The 25,106-nt window shown below is 43.0% G+C and overlaps 1 protein-coding gene across 2 annotated transcripts in view; it reads left to right on the top strand.

Annotated features, from left to right (window-relative positions):
- The first annotated feature begins 2,348 nt into the window (after nt 1-2,348).
- Nucleotides 2,349-25,106, top strand: part of LOC111868640 — a 202,021-nt gene continuing 179,263 nt past the window's right edge. For both annotated transcript variants that reach the window (XM_023859492.2, XM_023859483.2), the window contains exon 1: nt 2,349-2,794. The gene's annotated coding sequence lies outside the window, so the exon portion shown is untranslated. The remainder of the gene's footprint in view (nt 2,795-25,106) is intronic.

The raw sequence follows: 25,106 nt of genomic DNA, 5'->3' as shown, positions 1-25,106 counted from the left end.
ATCCTGAGCCAGATCAATCTAGTCCATACCACCCCACCCTATCTCCCTAAGATCCATTTTAATATTAACCACCCACCTACGTTTTGGTCTTCCTAGTGGTCTCTTTCCTTCTGGCTATATGCCTTGCCCATCTCATTCTCCTTAACTTGATCACACTAAGTATACTTGGCGAAGAGTACAAGTTATGAAGTTTCTCACTTTGCAGTTTTCTCCAACCTCCCGTCACTTCATCTCTCTTCAAATATTATCCTCAACACCCTGTTCTCAAACATCCTCAATCTATGTTCCGCCCGAAATGTCAAAGACCAAGTTTCACACCCATACATAACGAGAGGAAAAATTATACTTTTGTATATTCTAATTTTTAATATTTTTAGACAGCAGGTGAAATTGAACGAACGGATGTCAAGTGCACTTGAATACGTAACAAATAGCTTCCAGATTTATAATACTGAATTAGGTATCTATAAATCCAGATGGTGTTGAAGAGCTGAGCTTTTACGTATTTAAGATGTTGGAAACAGGTGACATGTGCATAATTTTGGTTTGGAGACCTCTTGAAAAATGATCGCTTGGGACATTAAAGTTGGGACTGGAGAAAAATATTAAATAATGCATTGCCCTGTTTGCCATTTAATGACGTTGTATCGACAACAGAGGTTACTTGTCACTTATCTGAAGCCGTGCCATAGCTCAGACGGTTAGTCGCCGGTTTCCCACTGCGGCGACCCAGGTTCGAGCCCAGGTCATGTCATGTGAGATTTGTGGTGGATAAGTGGCATTGGGGTAGTTTATATCCGAGTACTTCGATTTACCCTGTCAATTCTCATTTCACCGACTCCTCCAAGCTCATCATCTATCGTCCGGGACTGGTACAATAGGCCAGTTAGTGCCCGACGTACCAAGTGGACTCAGTCTCACCCCACCCCAAGAAACTAAAAACTCTCACTGATTGGGATGCAAAACTGGAATGTATTATAAAGGAAGCAATCGTAGCGTCCTGCCTGAAAAATTAATTCAAACTAGGATACCTAGGCGGAAAAATCATTTTTATCAAGTACGACTCGAACCACTTACCACTACCACATCTTTTTCGAAAGCAGATACCAGATAACATCAGGACACAAGTCGAGGCGAATGACAACCCAGAAAGGTGTATCTTCTGAGAAAAGGTTGCTTTCAATACTGGAAGCGGAATAGAACAGTCGGTCAGCAACATGCCGAGTTGTTCTAGAGAATAAAAGAGTGTAGTACGAGTATGTTAGTATGTTAGATCTAACTTCAAGTGGATTCTTTCGTGCACGTGAACAATTTCTGGAAATTGCATCCGACACAAAAAGCTCCTTAGCGGAAAGATTTGATGTCACGCTAAGAAACGTAACAATACAGATTCGCGCGTGGCTGTGACTTTTCATCGGCGTGATTAGCGTAACTAACAAACAAAGCAGTCAGCCAGGTGACTAAGTGACTGGCAGACTGACTATTCTACTAATTATTTCACTAACATACTAATTGACTGACCAGTTGACCAGGCTACGGAATAAGGGTGGTCTTCAATTCGCAACCCCAGAAAAACATAAAGTGAATAATTAATTTAATTAATTTAATTAAATTAAAATTTAATTAAATTAAGTTAATTTAATTTGATGCATAAATTTAAAATGAAATAATAGGAGGATGAAGAGTGTTGCACTATTAGGAGCTGCTTGACGTAGTCTTCGTCATTTATAATTAGAACGATTACGTAAAGGAGGATGAGATGGACAGGACATGTAGCACGTTTGAGAGAGAAGAGGAATGCGTGCAGGATTCCGATTCGCGAGCTTGAAGGAATTATACCAATTGGAAGACCTGGATGTTGGTAGGAGGAAAATATTAAAATAGACCTTAGAGAAATAGGAATAGGAGAAATAGATTCATCTGGCTGAAGAAAACGGTAACGAAACTTTGGATTCCATAAATTCTTGGAAATTCTTCACTAGCTGAGTGACTGGTGACTTCTCAGGAAGTCTTCGGCTCCTTGGAGTTAGTTAATATGAATTTACAAGATATGTATCTCTACTTTCAAAAGTGTAAAATAAATTATTATATCCTTTCTCTTTTACTATGTTTAATTATACCCAATTACTCTGGTTGATTTAGCGTCTCTGAATAAAGTTAACCAGGCAAGAACTTGGAAGAACAGAAATGATAATGATTTTCGTCGGCTGTTGGAATCCGCGTCTGTAATAAATCGCATCAGTCTCGTATGTTGGCAGCGCCGGAATGACCTTTCTCTCTGCTGCGCGCGCGCCTCGTGACGTTATAGCGGGTGTTGTACGTTTCCTTTTTCTGCGTGTATTGTGGTTGTAGGCCTGATGTGGGGCGTTGCGCGTGGTGTTTCACTCTTGTCTTCCCTTGTACGCATAGCGTTTTTGTAATGTTGTACATTTACATGCGGGGTGGTTTTGAAACTGCGTGACAGTGTGAATTTTTTTGTTTTGTGTATTGCTCGTAATATCAATAACCCTAATACGTATGTGTAATACGTAGTGATGATAACTGTTACGAAAAACGTAAGTTTGCAACTGATGACATTTATTTGGACACGTGTGGATTTGTGGACATGTGGTGTTCTTGTGCTGGTTTTAACAATGCTTTTAACTATAAGGGACTCCTAATGACATTTTAAAGTGACAACTACGACAAGTGATTCTGTTTGTGACACTGTTAATTACAAGTAAGACGCGACAATCTTTAAAGATGAGTTCAACCCAGTTCAGGAATTGCTGCCTTTGGATTAACCCCATTTGAAGTAAGTGTGCGCACCTGTACATATGTAGTATTTATATGCATATAAAACTGAGATACATTTTGCATCTGTTTTAAAGTAGCAAAATAAGTCTTTACTGCTTCAAATGCAGCGAATAAATAAAAGCCGTTTTCAGTGATAGGCCGGTTGTCAAATGCCTCGTGAATAGATTTGGTCGAAAAGTAATGCTGGTGAGCTTTCAGAGATGTTGACTAGGACGGAAAGGCAATAAAACATACCATTATTACCATAACCACGAAATGCTGTTTCTCGCGTACTCTAACGACGCTTTATTAATTGCATGGGCTATTGAGGGACGAAGGGCAAAATAATTTATAGTCGATGAAGAGCAGAAAGACTTGCATGTAATCGGGATCATCCGATTATTTTTATGAAGATCCTGAGATAAGGAAAATTAACATTTACAGTGGACACAACAGAAAGTTTCCTGTCCGACATTCGAATTAGTGTCTTCCGGTTTAAGAAGCAGGCCATCTGCACTGTGACTTTCCTGTGGACATCGTTTTGTCGATTGAATTGAGGAGGATGTGTTTACGATTTATTTCTGCCAGAATTCGAGATGTGTGGGATGACGAGATTGTTTTTACAAAGGGAAATCCAGTGACAGAGAGACGAATGTTTACTTCAGCGGCGTAGGTGATGTGCTAACGTGTGCTGTAAACCTTATTGTACTAATATAACAAATGTTATAAAGCAGAATCCCTTCTGAATACCAGGCAAATTGGTAAAAATAAAGTTATTCCTGTAACAGGCAATGGAAGCCCATAGGGTTGTGAGACGTTGAGGGTCCCACATTTATCTAGACAATCGGCTCACAGATGGAGGTAAGGTTGTCAGCCTTACGCGCCGGCCGCGCTTTACTCCCCAGGAAGATTCCTGATACTCATTTCTGTTAGGGGCTGTGTCGAACCCAGGGCCATAATGCGGCTGGAAGGATTAGGTCAATTGAAAAATCCACCTCATCGGGACTGGAACCCGCTACCTTCCGGCTTGTAGCATGGTGCCTTAACCAACTACGCTACCGCGTGCCCCCAGGCAAATGAGTGTGCCCAATTTTTGAGGCTCTGTCTCTGTCTCCAACTCTGTTGGAGTTTGCCAACGGAGTGATCTGTATAGTGGCGCTGTTCAAGATTGATCAAAATATAAAGCTGATATGTCATAGGTTCAATTTGACTCAAAAGTTGAAATGCTTAGGACTTTCTACAAAAAGTACACAAACGTTCATGTGGATCACTTGGGACATGAAAATTTCCGAACATAACTCGTGCCTGGTTTTGTTCTTATAAATTTCTCGCCCAGAAATCGTGCACTGCAGGAAATTATAATGTACTAAATGTTTAGTTTGCCGGTCACGGTAGCCGAGCGGTCTAAGGAATGCACTGTCTTCGCTCGCCCGGAAGCCGGGATCGTGGGTTCGAATCCCACTCAGGGCATGGATGTTTGTGTGCGTTTTTCTGTGTTTGTCTACAGGTAGAGGCCTTGCGACGAGCTGATCACTCGCCCAAGGAGTCCTACCATATGTGTAAGATCGAGAAAAACCGAAGTGAACGGAGTTCATGGAGGTAGGCCTAGGCCCACTGGGGCTGTAGTGCCAAGGAAAAAAAAATGTTTAGTTTGCGCGTCGGAATGTTAATATGAAAACTAGAATTTCATTCGCACACATCATTGCGGGCAATGTACTGTTGGTATGTGGTGTAAAATTATTGGTCAGAGTAAAACGGGCCTATTCACTTCACCGAGTGGTAATGTGATTGTTTTGTATTCGGAAGGTTCCGCGTTTGTACCTCGAGCGAGAAATCTGTTCATTTGACTATTTGAATATTATCCATCGTCCTGCTTTTATTTAAAGCAACGTTTCAAAGACCGGCGTCGGCTATCCCGGTTGCAATTGCCCTCAGTCTCTCGAGTGAAATGAAGCCCAGTGCTTCAGAAGAGACAACTCTTGTTCCATGCGAGATAGAGCTGGACATTCCTGTTTCATGTTCTGTGGTTCAAATTTCAGCTCGGAAACCGATTATTGTGGCTTAAGGTTTCGATCTTTTTTCCATGGTCACCATGGAGAAGCAGCCGGTTGTGCAGCTGCTCAAGAATTTCTGAAGATTGTATGCAATGCGAAGGTCCATTAACAAGAACACTCCGCCGGCCCCTATTTTGAGCCAGATCAATCCAGCCCATACATCCCATCCTATCTTTCTAATAACCATTTTAATATTATCCACCCACATAAGTCTAAGTCTTCCTAGTGGTTTCTTTCCTTCTGGCTTTCCAATCAAAATCCTATATGCATTCATTTTCGCCCAATTCATGCTACATGCCTTGCCCATCTCATCCTCCTTGACTTGATCATTATGATTATACTTGACGAAGAATACAGGTCATGAAGCTCGTCATTATGCAGTTTTCTCCAACCTCCTATAGCTTCATCTCTCTTCGATTCCTGAAATTTGCAGAGGGCGATGTATGCTGATGAGCATATTTTGTATATATTTTCTCTAATAACTGTGAAAGAAAAAGATAGATTTTGTGTTTGCCTGTAGGAACATCATGCTTATCTTCAGCGATCCCAACGTGGTGTGATGAAGTGAAATTTTGAGGTGCTGGTTATCTCAGCGCCCCACAAGCGCTGCATGACATATAATTACTTTACTGAACTGCTGTTAATGTCATTTCCTGCAATGAAGAACTGCACAGTGGCAACAGTAAGCGCTTTTGAATTGAGTACAGTAAATAATTGAACTCTTAATCCAGATATTTGGCAATAACGGAGATTTTTATCTCCCAGTTATTGGAGCCGGGACAGCGTAATCGGTATAGCGACCGGCTACGAGCTGGACGACCGAGGTGTCGGAGTTCGAGCCCCGGTGGCGGCAAGAATTTTCTTATCTGCACTTCATCTAGACTGGCTTTGGGGTTCACCCAACCTCCTATCGAATGAATGCCGGGGGTAAAGCGGCAGGGGCATGAAGCTGACCAGTCACCTCCAATTAGTTTTGAGGTCGAGAAAATGTGGATCTATACATCCACTACCCCATACGCCTTCCTGGCGTAGTGCTTAATTAGTTAAGCACGGGGTCAACTTTACCTTTTTTTACCACTCAATTATTTGTGAAGCGTTATTATATGGGCTAAAAGTACAGGCTCGACCGTCTTTAAAAGACGAGTAGTCGATGCAGTTATGTGTATCGAGGCTGTGTTTGGTCGGATCCCGTTCAGTATATGTGTTCTAACATTCGTGTCTCCATTTCTGTGAAGGCGAGGACTGTCTGTAATTACACACTGGTTCTTTCATTGCAGCGAGACTTCACTCCTGGGAAGTCAGTCTGCTAACCACAGTCTTCTCGAGGACGTAACGAAAACTTCTAGCAATTTCCCCTCCAGTGCCGTCTCAATGTAGGAAGTCCTTGAATCTTTACAACGTACACCCCCCTTGGGATCACCAAATCACAGTGGATTCCAGAGTATGATTGAATTTCTTTGGTCAGATGATTATTAAACGATGCTCTGTGAACTGCTGAGACTATATAATTTTATATCTGTTTTTGTGGGTTGATTGCGCGTGGTGGATGGAAATGTGAAAAAGTCGTGACGTAGGTCTATCTGTATTTTAAAGCACTGTTTCTCAACCGACGAGTCCTGGTCCGATACCGGTCCCTGGCATCAATTATACCGGGTCCTCATCTTATAAAAAAGTATCTACCGGACCGCGGTCTCACAAAAGTTGGGAACCACTATTTAAAGTGGGCACGTGGTAGCGCAGTTGGTTGAGGCACTATGTTACAAGCCGAAAGGTCGCGGGATCCAATTCAGATTAGAACATTGGATTTTTCAATTTACCTAATTCTTCCAGCCGCACTATGGCCCTGGGTCGAATCAGCCTCTAACATAAATGAGTACCAAGTATATTCTTGGGAGTACAGGGCGGCCGGCGCGTAAGGCTGACAACTTCACCGCCATCTGTGAGCCGATTGTCTAGAAAATGTGGGAACCTCGACATCTCACGGCCTGATAGAGGGATACTCTTAGTTTACCACTGTTTAAAGTATTGCCCTGGCGTTTACATAGAGATGTGGGCTGTTTGTGTCAGTATTGTTTTAATGCAGGAACATAGAATGAGGGTGTTTGAGAACAGGGTGTTGAGGCGAATATTTGGACCGAAGAGAGATGAAGTGACAGGAGGTTGGAGAAAACTGCATAATGAGGAGCTTCATAACTTGTACTCCTCTCCAAGTATAATTAGAATGATCAAGACAAGGAGGATGAGGTGGGTAGGTCATGTGACACGAATGAGGGAGACGAGGAATGCGTATAGGATATTGGTGGGAAAGCCAGAAAGAAAGAGACCACAGGGAAGATCAAGGCGTAGGTGGGTGGACAATATTAGAACGTATCTTAGAGAGATAGGATGGGTTTTTATGGATTGGATTGATCTGCCTCAGGATAGGGACCAGTGGAGGGCTCTTGTGAACAGGGTACTGAACCTTCGAGTTCCATAAAATACTGGGAAATTCTTGAGTAGCTGCAGAATTGCCGGATCCTCAAGAAGGTCTCAGCTCCATGAGTAAATAAGTAAGTATTGTTTCATTGCAAATTAAAAGCATGGCGGTAGTGATGCTGCTCAGTTTAAGAANTTAAAAAAAAAAGAGTGAATTCCTACGCTGAGTTACTTCTTAAGCAGGACTCAGCTCCATGAAGTTAATCGCGAGGACAGAGCCTGTAACATCTCTGAGCGTACGCCACGCCTTAAACAAGCAACCTTAAGAAACAGAGGTCCTGTGTGTGTTATCGAAATCTCTGATTTAGCAAATCTGGTCCCCACTCTATGTTAATAACAGAATCTAATTAACTTTATAACGCGACGTAAAGACCTCCGTCACTATCTGATGATGTACGCAACCTCAAAGATGTTTTAGGCACAGCACGCCCAAATCTTTACTACATAGCAACTGGTGCAGGCCACAGCAAAATAACATTTGAAGAAAGCAGTCTTCTGGGATTTGGCACCGTGTATATGTGGTGTTAACCGACGTTTCGGAGGAACGTATCGCCCCCATCTTCAGGGTTGAAGAAGTATAAGTAAATCTGCAAGCGACAACCCCGTGAGACACGGTCAACCGTGTCTCACGGTGTTGTCGCTTGCAGATTTACTTATACTTCTTCAACCCTGAAGATGGGGGCGATACGTTCCTCCGAAACGTCGGTTAACACCACATATACACGGTGCCAAATCCCAGAAGACTGCTTTCTTCAAATGTTATTTTGCTGTGGCCTGCACCAGTTGCTATGTAGTAAAGATTTGGGCGTGCTGTGCCTAAAACATCTTTGAGGTTGCGTACATCATCAGATAGTGACGGAGGTCTTTACGTCGCGTTATAAAGTTAATTAGATTCTGTTATTAACATAGAGTGGGGACCAGATTTGCTAAATCAGAGATTTCGATAACACACACAGGACCTCTGTTTCTTAAGGTTGCTTGTTTAAGGCGTGGCGTACGCTCAGAGATGTTGCAGGCTCTGTCCCTGCGATTAACTTCATGGAGCTGAGTCCTGCTTAAGAAGTAACTCANGAAAGAGGCTGTGGACCTGTCGTCTTGACAGATTACTGATGATGATGATGAGTGGGGGGTGGAGTGCAACTGGGTCCACTCGGCACGGCGGCCACTGACTGGCCTATTGTAGCCTGCCCCGGGTGATTATGATGATGGAGAATTTGGTGGAATGAAAATTGGCAGGGGACACCGAAGTGCTCGGAGAAAACCCGCTCCAGCGCCACTTTTTCCACCACAAATCCAAGTTGACCAGACCCGGGATCGAACCCGGGCCGCTGTGGTGGGAAGCCAGCGACTAACCGCTTGAGCTGTGGTGCGGCCAATTCACTGTCTTTCATGAGACCCGAAGATCTATTACAGCGCCCACAGTAGCCCGCCATTGATCCCCATCCTTAGTCAGTTGATCTAGTCATTATACTAAGTTTGTACTTCTTTAAGATCCATTTTAATATTATGTTTCGATAATTACCTAAGTGTCGGAAGATAAATGTTCCCTCCCAAGATTTCGTGCTAAAATGTTGACTTAATTTTAAGCTCTCACAAACACGTCTCGGAGTAGGAATAATTCAATCGATGTAGAGACGGGCTACAGGCTGGACGGCCCTGGTTTGATTCCCGACAGACCAAGGCTTTTCCCTTCTCTACGGCGTTCAGACAGGTTTAGGGGCCCGCCCGGCCTCATGTTCAGCGGGTACCCCCGGTATAAAGCGACCGGGCATGAAGGTGATCACACCTCCATCTAGTGCCGAGGTCAAGAATGATAGACCTATACCTTTACTCCCCCATATGTCATGTCATGGCATAGGACTCAATTGAGCATGAGGACAACTTCACTTTCTTTTACCCAAACACTTTTTGTTGGCTTGTCTTATCCTGCTTGATTTGATAAGCCTAGTACCCTGTGGTGAAGCATCGTTTGCTTTCTGAATGGAGAATAAATAAACATAGTAAAAACGATTGTACTATGGATATTGGCCTGGCGAAATGTGCCGGAAACGTAGAGGTGAAGTATCATATTCCTCTCACTGTGAGAAGAGTTTGTGCAGTAATGAAACGCTGAGATGCGGGCGGTCGGTGGAAATGTGACCTCTGCTTGTAGCTGCAGCGATGTAGGGTCCCCTAACGGAAATTACAATGTGAGATTGTCTGCAATTGTGCATGCACGTTGCCTAACCGATACTGGCCCCTAATACTATCCCAAACATTCTCACGTCAGAATACCCCAAGACGTTGTTACTTATCTCACAGCACCACAAATTAGCCGATCTTTGAGAATGAAATACTGGATACATGAAGGAAGGGTTGAATGGGGAGTATTTCATAAAGATGAACGTCATAGTTTGTAGTTTTTACTTAATGTTGTTAAGCCGGATTGCTGGAAAGAAGGGCCCGGATTTTGATGACCTGAAAATATTAAAAAAAAATGACCTATGAAATGACCGAAATAATCCAGGAAAATTACCTAAAATATGACCCAAAAATGTAATATGCAGGGCCCGGATTTTGATGACCTGAAAATATTTAAAAAATGACCGAAAAAATCCAGAAAAAAATGACCTAAAGGAGAAAAGAAAGAACACTTCGCTTCCATGTTATTCACATTTCAGAAGACATGTGAAGAAAAATGCCCTAAAATGGCCAAAAATGACAAGAAATACCGTTAAAAGTCCAAAAAATTACCAAAAATTAACCCCACCATGAAAAAATGACCTTAAACCTAAAAATGTCAAAAATGACAAAAAAAATACCTATAAAATTTACATTTCTGTAACCAGCAGCTCATATACGAGATTTATATATTTAAGAGCATCGCATAGGATACAAGGAACAAAAATGACATGCCATCAAAATCCGGGCCCTGCTGATAAGGATTGGACGGGCAGAGTATGTACTCGTAAAATGAAAACACAGTTTTGGTAGGGAAGTCTCGTGGGAAGAGACATGGGCGTAGATAGGAGGGTTAATATTAAGAATTATCTAGACAGATCTGTTCTGAATTTTTTATCGTAACAAAAGGTTGATGGCGTTGATAAACTTTCGGGTCCATAGGCCGATGACAAAAGAAACTGTTAAAGATGAATATTTCCTGTGATGTTATGCCTTGTAGTCTGGTAGATCGTTCCTGACGTTCACCCTGACCATCAGTCCACTCTGAAGATAGATGCAGCACGTTCCTCTGGAACGTCAGTAACAATTATGCTATATCCCAAAAGACAATGATGTTCATAGACACTGCCGTGAGAACCTCAGTTTAGGCAAGACGAATGCTTGATCTGCTCAGAACAGTGCAAGGGAGATCCCTTGCCGCGTAGTTACGTGTGTAATGTTTCCCACGCATCATTGAAGAAATCGCGGTTCTTGGTGTAGGTCCTCATTGTACGGCGGCCTGCAGCTAGAGCAGGGATAGAAAATATGTAGGCCTTTGTGCTGTGTATGGAAATTGTTGGAAAATTCGCCTGGTCGAATCGCATGGCACAGGACAAGGGTTGATGTTTGGGAAGAGAGAGATTAATATTTCAGACCTGATGATTCAATACCATGCTGCGGACGTTTTAACAGGAGGATAAAGAGAAGCGATTAGTGACAAATAAAAGCTATCCGTTTCGTACCAATACTTGATTGCGTACCGGTTTTCCATTGTGTCTCTGCCCATATGTTTGTCTGCATAGATACAATGACTGCTTTCTCGTTGGACGGGTTTTCATGAAATTTTATACAGCAATTTCATTTATTGCAGAGAATGCATTGATGAAAATTTAAAGGATGCTACTGAGCTGGCTAGCGAAAACGATAATCTTATCGACTTTGTGGGGTGTAGGCATATGAAATTTGAATTTCGGTCGAGGGTTGGCTATCTGAACCAAGAGGTTTTCTTGGGTCTTCCAGGAATCCAGGTTAAAGTGGGAATAATGTCCCGAATGGACTAGAGAAGCCCCTCCTACTCACCCTTGCTCTTGATGGAGCGCCGTTAAGTAATCTACTAACAAACCAACAAACTAGACAGCCAGCAAAAGCCTGTCTTCCAATCGTTCACTTACGTCGCGTATGCAATACTGTCGGCTAAGTCCACAGCCTCAGCAAGACACTGAGCAGTCGCTTTTGCTTTATACAGCGTTTTATTGTTTACAAACACGTTTGGCATGTTGGAACTTTTCACCCAAGTGTCCCTCTCTGCTTCACACCTTCACGGTCAAGTGTGACATGTCCCCAGGCGAGCAGAATTTGAGAGGCACGTAGCAGGATTTTTAACGTAACGGTACAGCTCAATGGGATATAAATAAAACGTAAATGTTTCTTGTCTCGGATTCGCCAAAACACAAGATTTTGTATGTGCATGTGTGTGTGTATGTATGTGTGTTGTTTTACTCAGTAAAGCGTTATGGCTCTGAAGGCGTACATAAAATTTTTACGAGCTGAAGAGGTTTTTGCGATAGTTTTCTTGCCCATATATTAAAGAATTCTGTCATAGAAATCTGTAACTTGCCTCTGCCAGACATGAAATTGCCGACCGAATTGTTTATGTTCACTTTCCTCACTTCTTCACTATTTCCGTGGATTTTGTGTAGGCCCACACGTATATGTCTGAGACATGATGAACAGCTGAACGATTTAACTCCATGGAACAGACCCCTTGGGAAGCTGCAGTTTCACACCTAGTCATATTCTCATTATTTTATGGCAGAAGGTTCATTTATTGTTCACAAGAATCCGCCACTAGGCCCTGTCATGAGCCACAATAATTTTTACACCCTCCCACCCTATTTCGAGCCGGGATAGCTCAGTCGGTATAGCGACTGTCTGCTGGCTGGACGACGGAGGGGTCGGAGTTCGAGTCCCGGTAGGATCAAGAATTTCCTCTTCTCCACATTGTCCAGACCGTTTCCTAACCAATGCGTACCGGGGGCTCTTTCCCCGGGGGTAAAGTGGCCGGGGCGTGAAGCTGTCGACTCACCTCAAACTAGTGCCGAGGTCAAGAAAATATGGTTCTATACATTAACTGCCCTATACACCTTCACGGGGTAGTGCTTAATTAATTAGGTAAAGGGACAATTTTACCTTCTTTTTTTTCCTTGGCACTACAGCCCCAGTGGGCCTAGGCCTACCTCCATGAACTTCTCCGTTCACTTCGGTTTCTCTAGATCTTACACATTCGCTAAGACTCCTTGGGCGGGTGATCAGCTCGTCGCAAGGCCTCTACCGGTACACAAACAGAAAAACGCACACACACAAACTAAACATCCATGCCATGAGTGGGATTCGAACCCACGATCCCGGTTTCCAAGCGAGCGAAAACAGTACAAGCCTTAGACCGCTTGGCTACCGTGACCGGCAACTTTACCTTTTACCCACCCTATTTTTTTTAGATACATTCTCTTCGTTCCCATGTGTGCTACTTGCCTTGTCCATCTCATTCTCCTCGAGTAGATCGTCCTAATATTTGGTGAAGGATGCAAATTATGAAGCTCCTTACTATATAGTTTCTCGCCTCCTGTTACTTTCTCCCTGTTAGATCCAGGTATTCTTCTTAACGCCATATTCTCAAACACTTTCAGTGTTCTTCCCTCAGAGGAAGAGATCGGCTTTAATTTTAATTTTAATTAATCTAATTTTAGATATCAGACGAGAAGACAAAAGATTCTGAACTGGATGGTGGCAGGTGTCCCTCTTGCAATTAATCTACTTGTTATTTATGCAGTTCTGATTTGTTAGTGTCATACCCAAAAACCGAGATTAACGGCCGTGGGGATCCGTTGCGCTGACCATGCGACACACTCTATCCGCTAAAGTTGGCACCAAATTCGCCGACAAGCGGCGGTTGCTCGGCCTAAAACCATGGAGTTTTTTTTGTACCCAAATATTTAAATTTGGCCATATTTTTAAAGATCTCTTAGCTATCTTTGTGCCATAATTTTGTCCTCCTGAATGTTTTAAATATCTCATTTATAAAGTAGCAGTGAAATCTGAAAGAGGAGATGATTAAAGACAAATGTGGGAGTGGTGCACTGTTAAGTGTTCCGCATAGTGGTTATCAAACTGTGGCTTAACTGTGCTTAAAATTAAAAAGAAAGAAATAACCGAATACAGTATTCTAAATAAGGCTGCGGTTTATATAGACTTGGCCAAATTAGTGGCGGCCCGTTATTAATAATCAGTGGGCTCACAAAACCAAAGTGTGAGCGATAAACCACGGTATGTAAACGAAAATGGGAAAAATTATGTCTCGGGTTATTTAAATGCATATGAATATCATTCACTCTTTTTATTTAATGGACCTTTCTCATGTTAGTGGAAGACCAGTCTCTAAAGAACCGAGTCTCCCTGTTCGCAGTGATTTCTCTAGGTACATTCTCGGCGGCGACCGCCAGTGGATGGGATGTATTGTAGGTAACGTTGAGGGGATAATTAGATTTAAACGCGATACCGATTACTGAGCTTAAATACAGGGTGTCCGAATGAAAGGTATCCAAAAATCATTATATCTCAGAAAGAATTTCTTATGCACATTAATATGTTACTCCATTACAAAGGGAAAGTATCAAAGTTTCTTTTTCTGCGTATATAACTTTCTCAGTAAATTTAAATATGGGATCCCTTGGTGGCACGACAAATATCCAGGCTCATTGAAGCATGTTTGGAGTTAACGTAGCCACAGCATTCTTTATGCTGGCTTTCAGATGTTGAAGCTCGTTGATCTTAACCTGGTAGACAATGTTCTTCACATAACCCCACAAGAAAAAATCCACTGGGGTTAAATCTGGCGACCAAGGAGGTCAAGCAATTGGTTAATTTCTGCCGATCCATCTCCTAACCATCTCTCTGTCCAGGTGATTCCTAACTTCGTGGCAGAAATGTGGCAGCGCTTGCGCGTAAGCCGGGCATGAAAAAAAAACTTCCAGTGTTTTCCTTTCCGATGACATAACCCGAAGGTATGTATGACAATTAGTTTCCGAGATATACATTTTTTATTTTGGATACCTTTCGTCCGGACATTCTGTATATGGACATGGCCTGTTTCAATGTATTTACCTGGACGGATTGAAGAAAATAATGGAAATGCCCAGTCTGTATAAGCTGTACTGAAGGGTACCTGCCAGGTACAAAGACCACATACTCGGTGTCGAGTAGTTGATTTCGGTGCCGAATTAGAACGGGCTCCTGCGGCGTTCTGCCAATCGCAGTGGCCGCACGGTCTAAGGCTTGAACTGTCTTTGCTCGCTCGAACGCTGGGATCGTGGGTTCGAATCCCACTCAGGACATGGATGTTTGTGTTCGTTTATTCTGTGTTTGTGTAGCTGTCTTGCGACGGGCTGATCCCCTATCCAAGGAGTCCTACCGATTATCTTAGGATTAAGAAACTGAAGTGAAACGAAGCCTTTTACGGATGCACTATGTTCCAAGTGGGAGCAAAAGAAGAAGAAGAAGAAGAAGAAGGAGGACGAGGAGGAGGAGGAGGAGGATGCAGCGTTCGGTTCTGGACCGAAATGTGATAAATTTATTAAAAGTCGGTTGTGACGTGAAATAAGTCACAAGGCACATAAAAACAAGTGTTAACGTGTGCAATTAGGCAGTTTCGCACCGGAAGTACTATTGTGGTCACCGCCCTACATCTAGCTATGAATGGCAGAGCATTTTCATTGTCTTGTTTAGCTGACTGCAAGAACTCTGGGACTTGCGTCCCAGACCACAGTAGGATTAATGTGTATGAGCTACATCCGGGCGTTACACTTCTCTTGTTATTATGTGTAACCAGTATCTGAATTAACTGCCAGTTTAATCAGTGGGACGAACCGCAGTTCAGAATCACCAAGTTGGACAAGAGCGTTGCTAAGTGTCAAGTTCCGTGGAATTGTATGTCAATAATCCTCGAGAATATCATAGGCGTACGAAATAAAACAATTGCCACTCAATCATATGGAGGTGTGTTAAAAAGAATAAAGGTATTGTGACATGTCTAACCATTGCTGGGCAACGGGAGGTGCAATGAGTTACCACGAAGACAGACCCTTGATAAACGGTCGGTTGCCAAGTTACGCAATAGTAAGGAAAGCGGTGTTTGTCCTTGGCGAGCCGAAGCGCACTGGTTGCTACGCAGCTCCCACATTTTGTAGACAGTCGGCTCACAGATGGCTGTAAGGTTGTCAGCCTTACGCGTCAGCCACCCTCTACCCCCCCAACCCTCCCAGGAAGATTCCTGGTACTCATTTCTGTTAGAGACTGAGTCGAGCCCAGGGCCATAGTGCGGCTGGAAGGACTAGATCAATTGAAAAAATCCAGTGACCTCATCGGGACTCTAACCCTCGACCTTCCGGCTTGTAGCATAGTGCCTCAACCAAGTACGCTATTGCGTGCCCCTATGGAGGTGAGTTACAAATTAAAATGCTCAGGGATAACAGTACTGGAAATATTTGCTCTTATTCAGTGCAGAGAGGGTTACCATTTCATTCTCTTTTGCATAGTTTCTTTAGCGTGAGTCCCACTCATGGAATGCTAATGTCACATGAATGAAAGACACTTAGGATGCTTTGAAATTAGGAAATTACTAAAGAAGATGCTTGAATTCAATCGAGGAAATATTGTACGAATGGTGAAGTTAATGTAACAGAATTTTGAGATGTATACTCTTTTCCAAGTATTTCGGACGGACAGGACCCCATATTGTAAGTAAAGTTTTTCGAGATTGAGGACGGAGGCAAATCAGGTTTAAGTTTTGTATATAACTCTTGAACTACAAGAGTCATACACCAGGTTTTCTTATAGATCTGGTGTTAAGCAAAGTTCGTATTGAAAGCTCAGAGGGAAAGCAATCGAATAATTTAAGTAGATTTGTTGTGAACAGAAATCTTGAACACTCTGTGATTATATAAGATGAAACTGTCGTGAAACAGCTACCTTTTTTATAATAAATTTTTCGAGACTACAGGAAGAGAAATTAGGTTCAAATATGTGTAATTCAAGAGTCCTATACCAGAATATGCTATTACGGTTCAGCTGTTGGCCGCGAATATACTTGGAAATCTCAGAAGGAAAGCAATCGAATGGTTACGGAAGATTGTCGTGAACAGAAATCTTCAGGAGACCTTGATACGCTGCTTTGTGATTACGCAAGATGAAGCTGTCTCAGTAGTACGCTTTGTCGTTTTAAGCCAGAAAGAACTTCAGAAGAAAGCAATTAGGAATCCTTAGATCTTGTTATGAAGCAGAACAACTGTGCGTCGTTTTTTACAGTGCACCTGAGAGCTTGTTTGACCATTAACTTGTGTACTTTCGATTTTGAAGGTTGTAGCTGTGCCCTTAAATTTCAGACTTTGGACTAGTAAGGGTTTCTCGGGACAATCCGAGGTGGATAAATGATATTCGGGAAGTGGCCGGTTCGAATATTTGGCAGTACGTTATCCTGACTAAGATTTCTCGTGGCTCTCCTTGTTCCATTAGGACACATTTCTGAATAGTATGCAGGATTTGAGGTTCTCACAGTGGTTATGAGGAGTGCTATCTTATGGGATATAACGCCGTGTAGTCAGTTGAAAGTCAACCGACGTTTCGGAGAAACATATCGCCTGTATTTTCGGGGTCGAATCATGAGCCAACCTCAACGCTGGTTTCTTGCTCGGCTGTCCAACTGCATTGAATTGTACCATGTAGGTTCACGTCCCCCAAATGAACCTGTTATGGAAATTATAAGTATACCGTTCCTTGTGGAGCCTGCTTCGCCAGTGGATAGTACACTCCTGCTAAAAATGTAATGTCAGTCACATTGTGGAAGCAATCACAGGCAGAATTTTTGGCTTGGGTGAAAATTAAGCACTGCTTGCAAACGGTATGGGTACATCAGCTGTTCTTTGGGAATCCACGACACTCGTTCGCGTCACGTGTTCGGCAGCTTGCATTCGACGAACTCTAGTACCGGGATTTTCATCTACGCGTCTCAATATGTCCGTTTCCATATCACGTATTCTTGCACTTCTCCGTTTTCCGCTGTCTACCCTAGAAGGGCAAGCAGTACCGGTCTCCCTGATGACGATGGTTAATGGCGTGAAACGTGTGTGGGGTCGAGAATCTACGTTTGGGATATCTGTCTGTGTATATCCTTACAGCTGCTGCGTCCCCGAGATTGAAGTGCATATCGTTGTAATTCCGGATGTGTAGTTAACCATATTAAGCACAGATTTACAAAGAGACGGCGGTGAAAGAACAGCACTTTACTGTACTGTACAGGTCACTGGAAATGAATGCCTGACGGCACATGTACGTGGTCAACTCGCTATCGCTGTAAGCGTGACAGCTGTTACGTTTTGTTGTTGAATGGGAAGGCGGTAGTGATAAAAAGACATGTAGTCATTCATACTGTCAACGCTGAACTTCTGTTTCCTTCAAGCTTATCGCTAGCGTACGTTACTCCTCTAAGTACAGCTCTAATTCTACTAATGAGGGAACACCTTCAAATGGCTCTAGTTCATTATCGAAGCATTTCCGGTCCCATGTTTATCTAAGCTGCTTTCTTTGTTTCCGGCCCTAGTACTCACCTTCCAACTTTCTGTACTTATTTCTGGGACTGAGGCTGAGGCGTGAGGCTGACAAACTCACCGCCACCTGTGAGCCGATTGTGTAGAAGAGTGGTTCTCAAGTTTGTGAGATCGCGGCTCGTAAGATACTTTCTTATAAGACGAGGGCCCCGTGCCGGGCCGCGGTCTAGAAAAAAGAAATTGAAGAGCCTCGACGTCTCACACCCCTATGGGCCTTCACGGCCTGTTACAGGAATATTTTTTTAGCTTCTACGAAGTACGATACTGTGCCAAAGCTCAGGCGGTTAGTCGCCGAATTTCCACTGCGGCGGCCCAGGTTGAAGCCCAGGTCAGGTCATGTGGAATTTGTGGTCGACAGAGTGGCACTGGAGGTTTTCAGGCAGTAGTTTAGTTCCCCTTTCCAATTCTTCTCCCACCATCTGCTCCATATACATTAGTCATCCTGTCTTCGGCGCTGTATGGTTTTGATACTGACGGTGTCGTTAAGTAACAAAATTTAAACTTAAAAATAACGAAGTAGTAAGAAAGCGGTTTGGTAAATAGGTGCCAAGAACATGCCGCTTCCATCAAGGTTCCATTATATCCTGAAGATGGAGGCAGCAGGTTATTCCGAATCTTTGGTACGCATCTACCGAACTACACGGTGTCACATCCCAGGCAACTGAAATCTTAATATTCACCGCCGTGAGAACCTCAGGTCTCATAACCCTAGGTTAGTCTGGGCGGTAACGGCCTCGCCCATCCTTATCGCCAGCCAAACCGACTGCAGTCACTGCGTTGTTACCCTGCACGTGACGTGGTGACTTCACGACTTCCTGGTTCGTTTTCTTCTGACAAAGAAGTTGATAAGATGCTTACACTCTGTATACATACTTTTTACGAGCCAGCGTTTCGGTAAGGGCTGTAGTGAACTGTTATCAGTACATAAGCTGTAAAGGGACTAAGGGGAGATAAAGGAAAACAGATCTACCCAATCTTATCAGCGTATGTCACCACAGCAGGGAGTAGTTTCGGAAGAGTCTCTGCGATGATGCTGTGTAGTCCGTTGGAAGTCAGCTTAACGTTTCGGAGGAATATTGCCGACGTATTCAAGGGCGAATAGTGAGACAAGGATGAAGCAGGCAGCAACCTGACTTATTGCTTGACTTACTCTTCAGTCCTGAGGATGGCGGCTAAATGTTTCTCCAAAACATCGGTTGACTTTCAGTGGACAACACGACGTTATCCCAGAAGATACATCTGCCCATAACACCGCTGTGTCATCATCAGATCCTACAGGAGTTGTGGAACTTTGCCATCGACATTGCCTGGTCACACAGTCCAGAGTTCACATCTCGGCCTTAGGCTTTTGTTGGTTTCCCGTAATTCCTAGAGGCAGTTGCCGAAATACATCTAACTAGGCCGTGAGCGCATCCTTCCTCATTCTTTCCAGTTCCTGACGCCTGTTCACCAACAGCTTATGATTCGGCGCAATGTAATGTGAGCTATTGAGAGCGATGTTAAATAAACCATATATAAAAATATAATTGTTTCATTAATTAGGTTACTCAAGAAGGATTAAGAAACGAGAGATGACACCTTTATAAGACTCACAACAAACAAACGACGGTTCCATATTTATAATAATCAGGCAACTAAAAAAAAGATCTTCAGATAGCAACAACACTTTGGTTAAATACTGGGAGAAACATGGAGAGAGGAGGGGATGGAGAGGGAGAAAGAGAAGGTGAGAAAGATGGTGCGTTGCCTGGGAGAGACATGGAGAGAGTACAGGACTGAGAGCTCTGACAGAACCAAAATACAAGGATCTAGGATATGTACAAAAATAGTAATAATGCTACAACGGTGCAAATGAAATATTAAAAGGACAATTTTATGAACGTATGTGATTAGAACCATAATTAACACGTATTAGAAAAAATATCGTTTATTTTCCGGTGCTGCCAATATCGGACTAAGAGTGTCGATGGTAGGGAGACTAACGTCGTTGGCCTAATCGAGGTAGCCCCCGCCATGTACCTGGAGGGACTGAGGAAATCCACATGAAACCAGAATAAGGGTAGATGGTATATCGACCGAGATTTGAACCGAACACCTTCCGAATAGAAGTTAGAGCTTTGCCGGTACTCCAACCTGCTCTGTCAGAGCCGTTATAATGGGAAACAATATGCATCTTCCTTGCGGTTCTGTCCTGTACTGTATAAGTTTAGAAGTTGCACCGCTTCCCGCTGTCAGGATGGTTCTTTCTGTTATGTTTATATCCCTCATTACATGCCAAATGACACGCACCCAACTACAGTGACAGGCCAAAAGTTTATAGCATCTTAACGCAAATCGTATATGCCTGTTCAGTGGGGTCGGCATATTTATTTACACAGTAACTATAATTGGCATTAATACTAGCTGGAAATATTTAAAGATTTACGCAGAAGAAGTCAGGCTCTGTGTTACTTCAACCATAATATTTCTCATCACTGAAGACAAAACTTTCAACATGACCTTGTAAAAACCTTCAGTGATATTAACTTCCTACTGGATTCTATTAAAAGTCCGTATTCATCCGTAAGTGGACCGCCTCTGTGATTTAGTGGGCAGAGTTCCTGACTACAGATTCAGAGGTCCGAGTTCTATTCCCGGTGCTACCAGATTTTTGTGAGAAGTAGTGGTTCTGGAACGGGGTCCACTCAGACCCGTGAGGATAATTAAGGAGCTATTCGAATGGAAAAATGGCGGCTCCGGTCTAGAAAACCGAGATTAACGGCCATGGGGATCCGTTGAGCTGACCATGTGACACACTCTTATCAGCTAAAGTTGGCACTATCTTCGCCGACAAGCGGCGGTCGCTCGGTCGGTATAGTTCGCTTGCGGACTAAGAGCCATGGAGTTTTTATTCATCCGTAAGTTTCTGGGTGGAACAGGCACTAAGGTAGGTAATCTCCCTCCCTGTCGTCAAATGAATGGAATTAATATTTCTTTTCCCTTCACCTCTCGGAAATTTTCACTGCGTACCTCACGGGCAGTCAATCACTTCTAAGATTTCTTCAGTCGTGTGTTGTTTCAAGTGAGCACGGTATAACACCCAAGTTGGCTAGCATCCGTATTTGAATCGAATCCACGACCTAAACTCCCGGAAACTGAGCTCGTTAAACATATCAAGTGTAATTCTGCATAGGAAACGCTTCTCTGTGTTGGTTTTGGTTCTCTTCTGCCTCTTTCTTGGTATCGTAGAGATGGAGTCCTCTTCGTTATGCCCTGCAGCTACCGAACCTGTCCCCAATTGGGAAGAGCTACACCAGACGATATTTTAAATATTTATGATCCACACCTTGCTCGAACAACCAGTTTAGCTTTACGAATTGGACAGAAATAAGCAGAGTATGTAGCTTATTTAAAGTTACAGCTACTTCATTCGTGCAAATCTGGCTCAGACTTGTTTTTTTAATTTATTATCCAATTAGGCAGAAGGAACGAGTTTTTTCCTGATTCCTAGGTCACGCCTTGGAGTTATACACGTGTCCGTGACAAGTGGACGCGAACGGCTGCATATCAGAATGCATGAACAAACAAACAAACTCCGTGGCCTGTAGTCCGCAAGCGAACTATACCGACCGATCGACCGCCGCTTGTCCGCGAAGTTAATGCCAACTTTTGAAGATAGAGGGTGTCGCGTGGTCAGCTCAACGGATCCCCATGGCCGTTAATCTCGGTTTTGTAAACCGGATCCGCTATTTCCTTGAAATAGCTCCTCAGTTATCCTCACGAGGCTGAGTGGACCCCGTTCCAGACCCACTACTTCTCAGAAAATCTGGTAGCGCTGGGAATCTGGATCTGTAGGCAGGAACTCTGACCACTAGACCACAGAGGCGGTCTCAGAATGCATAAAGTCAGCACAATTTTGAAACACTGTAGAGATTATATTTTACACTCTAGTGCAAAGTTTGAATCCAGATGTTTGCTTGCATGTAGACACTTCGGAATATACCCTTCTTCAATCAGTGAGCGAGATATGTATGATGTGTTGCAAAGATCGTGGAAATAATCGGTCGTGGCCTGTTTTAGTTGCCGTCCTTATGAAAGTATGTCTATCTCAGAGCTTCAAACCTCCTCTGGTATATTTGCGGCGACATCTTGAAAGTCAGTTGATCTGAGAAAAGAAAGATTTCGTGATTATGGTGTCAACATTTATGTTATCTGAATATTTAATATGTAAATCTGTGCAGTGAATTGTGGTTTGTTTTTCTTATGGATACACTGCTGATGTAAATATATAATTATTCCCTTTAGGCAAGCTTTTGTCCATTTAACGTTTCTCTACGGTAATACTAACTGTGCTGAAAAAGCGGAAATTGAACATCACGAAAATGTAAATTTCACGTTTATTGTTCATTGCATCAGAATCTGTGCGAGTCAAAATCCCAGTGACCTTTAATAGAAATCTTATATTTTATGGTTCCAGTAGTGTTTTCCATACAGCGACGTTACCTAGCAACTGAGAAATCTTGGCGTGCAGTTCTCCATACCTTGTGTACCAACAGAAAATTGGCCTACTTTTTTTTTACGTAAATTGTTAATTAAGCCCCACTCGTTTCCAGATGTCTTAAATGGCATGATGTGCTTCTCCTGACCAGCAAAGTAAGGACAGTTTGTTGTTAAGTTACCGGTCTCTGTCATGAGCGAAATTTATTTGTGAATAATGGTAATGATTCGTAAGTACATAACTAAATCTTTTGTAACATGACCCTAAGATCAAATGTCCGTGAGGCAACGTCTCCCCGTCTGACTCGACGTTGAGCCAGTTCAATTCATTTCTCACCCTCATAAAACGAATTTATTCAAGATTCATTTTAATAACACCATCGCATTTCCTCGGTTTACAGTGGCCTGTATTCCAGGGGGGTTCAGATATAAATTCAGTATTTATTTAACGTTACCATTCTCTTGCTGCTTATAAAGTCCATCGTAATATTCGTTTGAGTGGCCAAAAATTACTAACTTGATGAGTTGTGTGACAAAGTTATTCATTTTCGTAAGTAAAGGCTCAAAGCCTCGTCATAAGTTAGCTGAGTTTCCAGCTTCTTAACTACAATAGCTTTTACGTGACGGACTGTGGATTGATCTGCACAAAGGACGCAAAGTATGCGCATACGTACTCCGGAAGAATGTTACCGCAGATTTAGACCTAAAATGCGCTGCTCCTGCATGCTGTGTTAGAGTCGTTTAGTTATAATCCTCAGATGATATTTGTAAGAGGCGTCGTTTTCTATGCGGTCCGTGTGATATCAAAGGATAGTAGGTGATTAGTTCTTCCCACAACTATTCCATGTCCAGACTACTGCAGCACTTTTATTTCCTGTGTGAGAAATTTTCCAGTGTTTATATGTATGCATAGCTAGTACTATTGATNAGCTAGTAGAGCCGGTCTCGCTGGCTGGGCGGGACTGATGGTAAGCACCAGTACCGGTAGAATATAGAGACTGGTAGAAATCATAGAGGGAAGCACAATGGACCAATACAGGTCTCAGTGCATGGGGAAACCCACCCTCTCTAACAACTAACTAACTAACTAACTAACTAGATCTAAAATGCGCTGCTCTTGCATGCTGTGTTAGAGTCGTTTAGTTATAATCCTCAGATGATATTTGTTGGCGTCGTTTTCTATGCGGTCCGTGTGGTATCAAAGGATAGTAGGTGATTAGTTCTTCCCAGAACTTCCTATTCCATGTCCAGACTACTGCGGCACTTTTATTTCCTGTGTGAGAAAGTTTCCAGTGTTTATATGTATGCATAGCTACTATTGAGTGAAGCCAAAATAACACATTTAGGATGTAATATTAAAATGCCGGTCACGGTAGCAGAGCTGTCTAAGGCACCCACTGTCTTCGCTTGCTCGGAATCCGGGATCGTGGGTTCGAATCCCACTCAGGGCATGGATGTTCAGTTTTTGTGTATCTGTGCGTTTCTCCGTGCTTGTTCCTTGCGACGAGCTGATCACCAGCCCAAGGAGTCCTACAGAATGTTTAAGATCTAGTAAACCGAAGTGAAGCAGAGAGTTTCATGGAAGTAGGCCAAGGCCCAAAATTGGGGCTGTAGCGCCAAAGGGAAGGAATATTAAAATGGGACTTAGCTCAATTCGAGTTAATAGGCTCAGAATAACGTTTAATTAATAGTCGTGTTTATGTGATGACGGTTATGAACATTTGGGTTCAGTAATATTATCATATTCGCTTATCAAATCGACAACTACCGACTGTTCAGGGAATTCCCTGTACAAGGAAGTTGGGCTCTCGGTTATGCATTGTTTGTTGGTATTCATCTGCAGCAGTTAGACTACTAAAACCTGCAAAATCATATTTCCTAAGTCTGGTGCTTGCAGGAACGGAGATATGATACGATATCTCAGGCTAATCTGTCTGTTGGATGATAAGAGCTTGCTATGCAATTTAGGTGCGCTCACCTACTCAGTGCGACCCGGAGCTGTTGCAGTAGTGATCAGAACACGACTTAAATCAATTCCCTTATTCTCTAGTCACCGCTGCACTTCATCACTACCGTAATGATGTAGCTACTTGGTGCTTAATTAGGTGAACGGTGACATTGTCAGGATATGGAAATCTCCCACACTATAATGTATGTCTTCATGTGCTACTTATATCATTACGATAAGCGGCCTCCGTAGTCTAGAGGTAACGTTCCCACCTCATGACTCGTAGTACGCGGGTTCAAATACCCGGCGGAGGTCGTCGAATTTTTAAGGGCGGAAAAATTCAGGGAACAAGTCCTCCGGGAGGGACTTTCAGCCGTGGGTCCCGTGTCGTAGCTTTACGGCACGTAAAAGAACCTCATATCTCCAAAGGAGGTCACTGAGCCAAATTAACGGACGTTTCCCGCCCAACAGCAGTCTCTAATACTTCTGGTAGATGGGGGAAGCATTATAGATACCTCTCAGCAAGTAGAGCCGGTCTCGCTGGCTGGGCGGGACTGATAGTAAGCACCAGTACCGGTAGGATATAGAGACTGGTAGAAATCATAGAGGGAAGCACAATGGACCAATACAGGTCTCAGTGCACGGAGAAACCCACCTTCTCCAATAACTAACTAACTATATCATTACGATTCACACAAGAACGAAAAGATTTACCCAGTAATTAATTTCAGGTGATTTCTGTACACATTTGCCATGATTTCTCCATAATATCTCTCCTTTTGAAACATTCTATGCAAAACA

Source organism: Cryptotermes secundus, unplaced genomic scaffold, assembly GCF_002891405.2.
Source record: "Cryptotermes secundus unplaced genomic scaffold, Csec_1.0 scaffold280, whole genome shotgun sequence".
Classification (NCBI taxonomy): domain Eukaryota; kingdom Metazoa; phylum Arthropoda; class Insecta; order Blattodea; family Kalotermitidae; genus Cryptotermes; species Cryptotermes secundus.
Note: the sequence above shows the minus strand (reverse complement) of the source record. Positions and strands in the feature narration are given on the sequence as shown.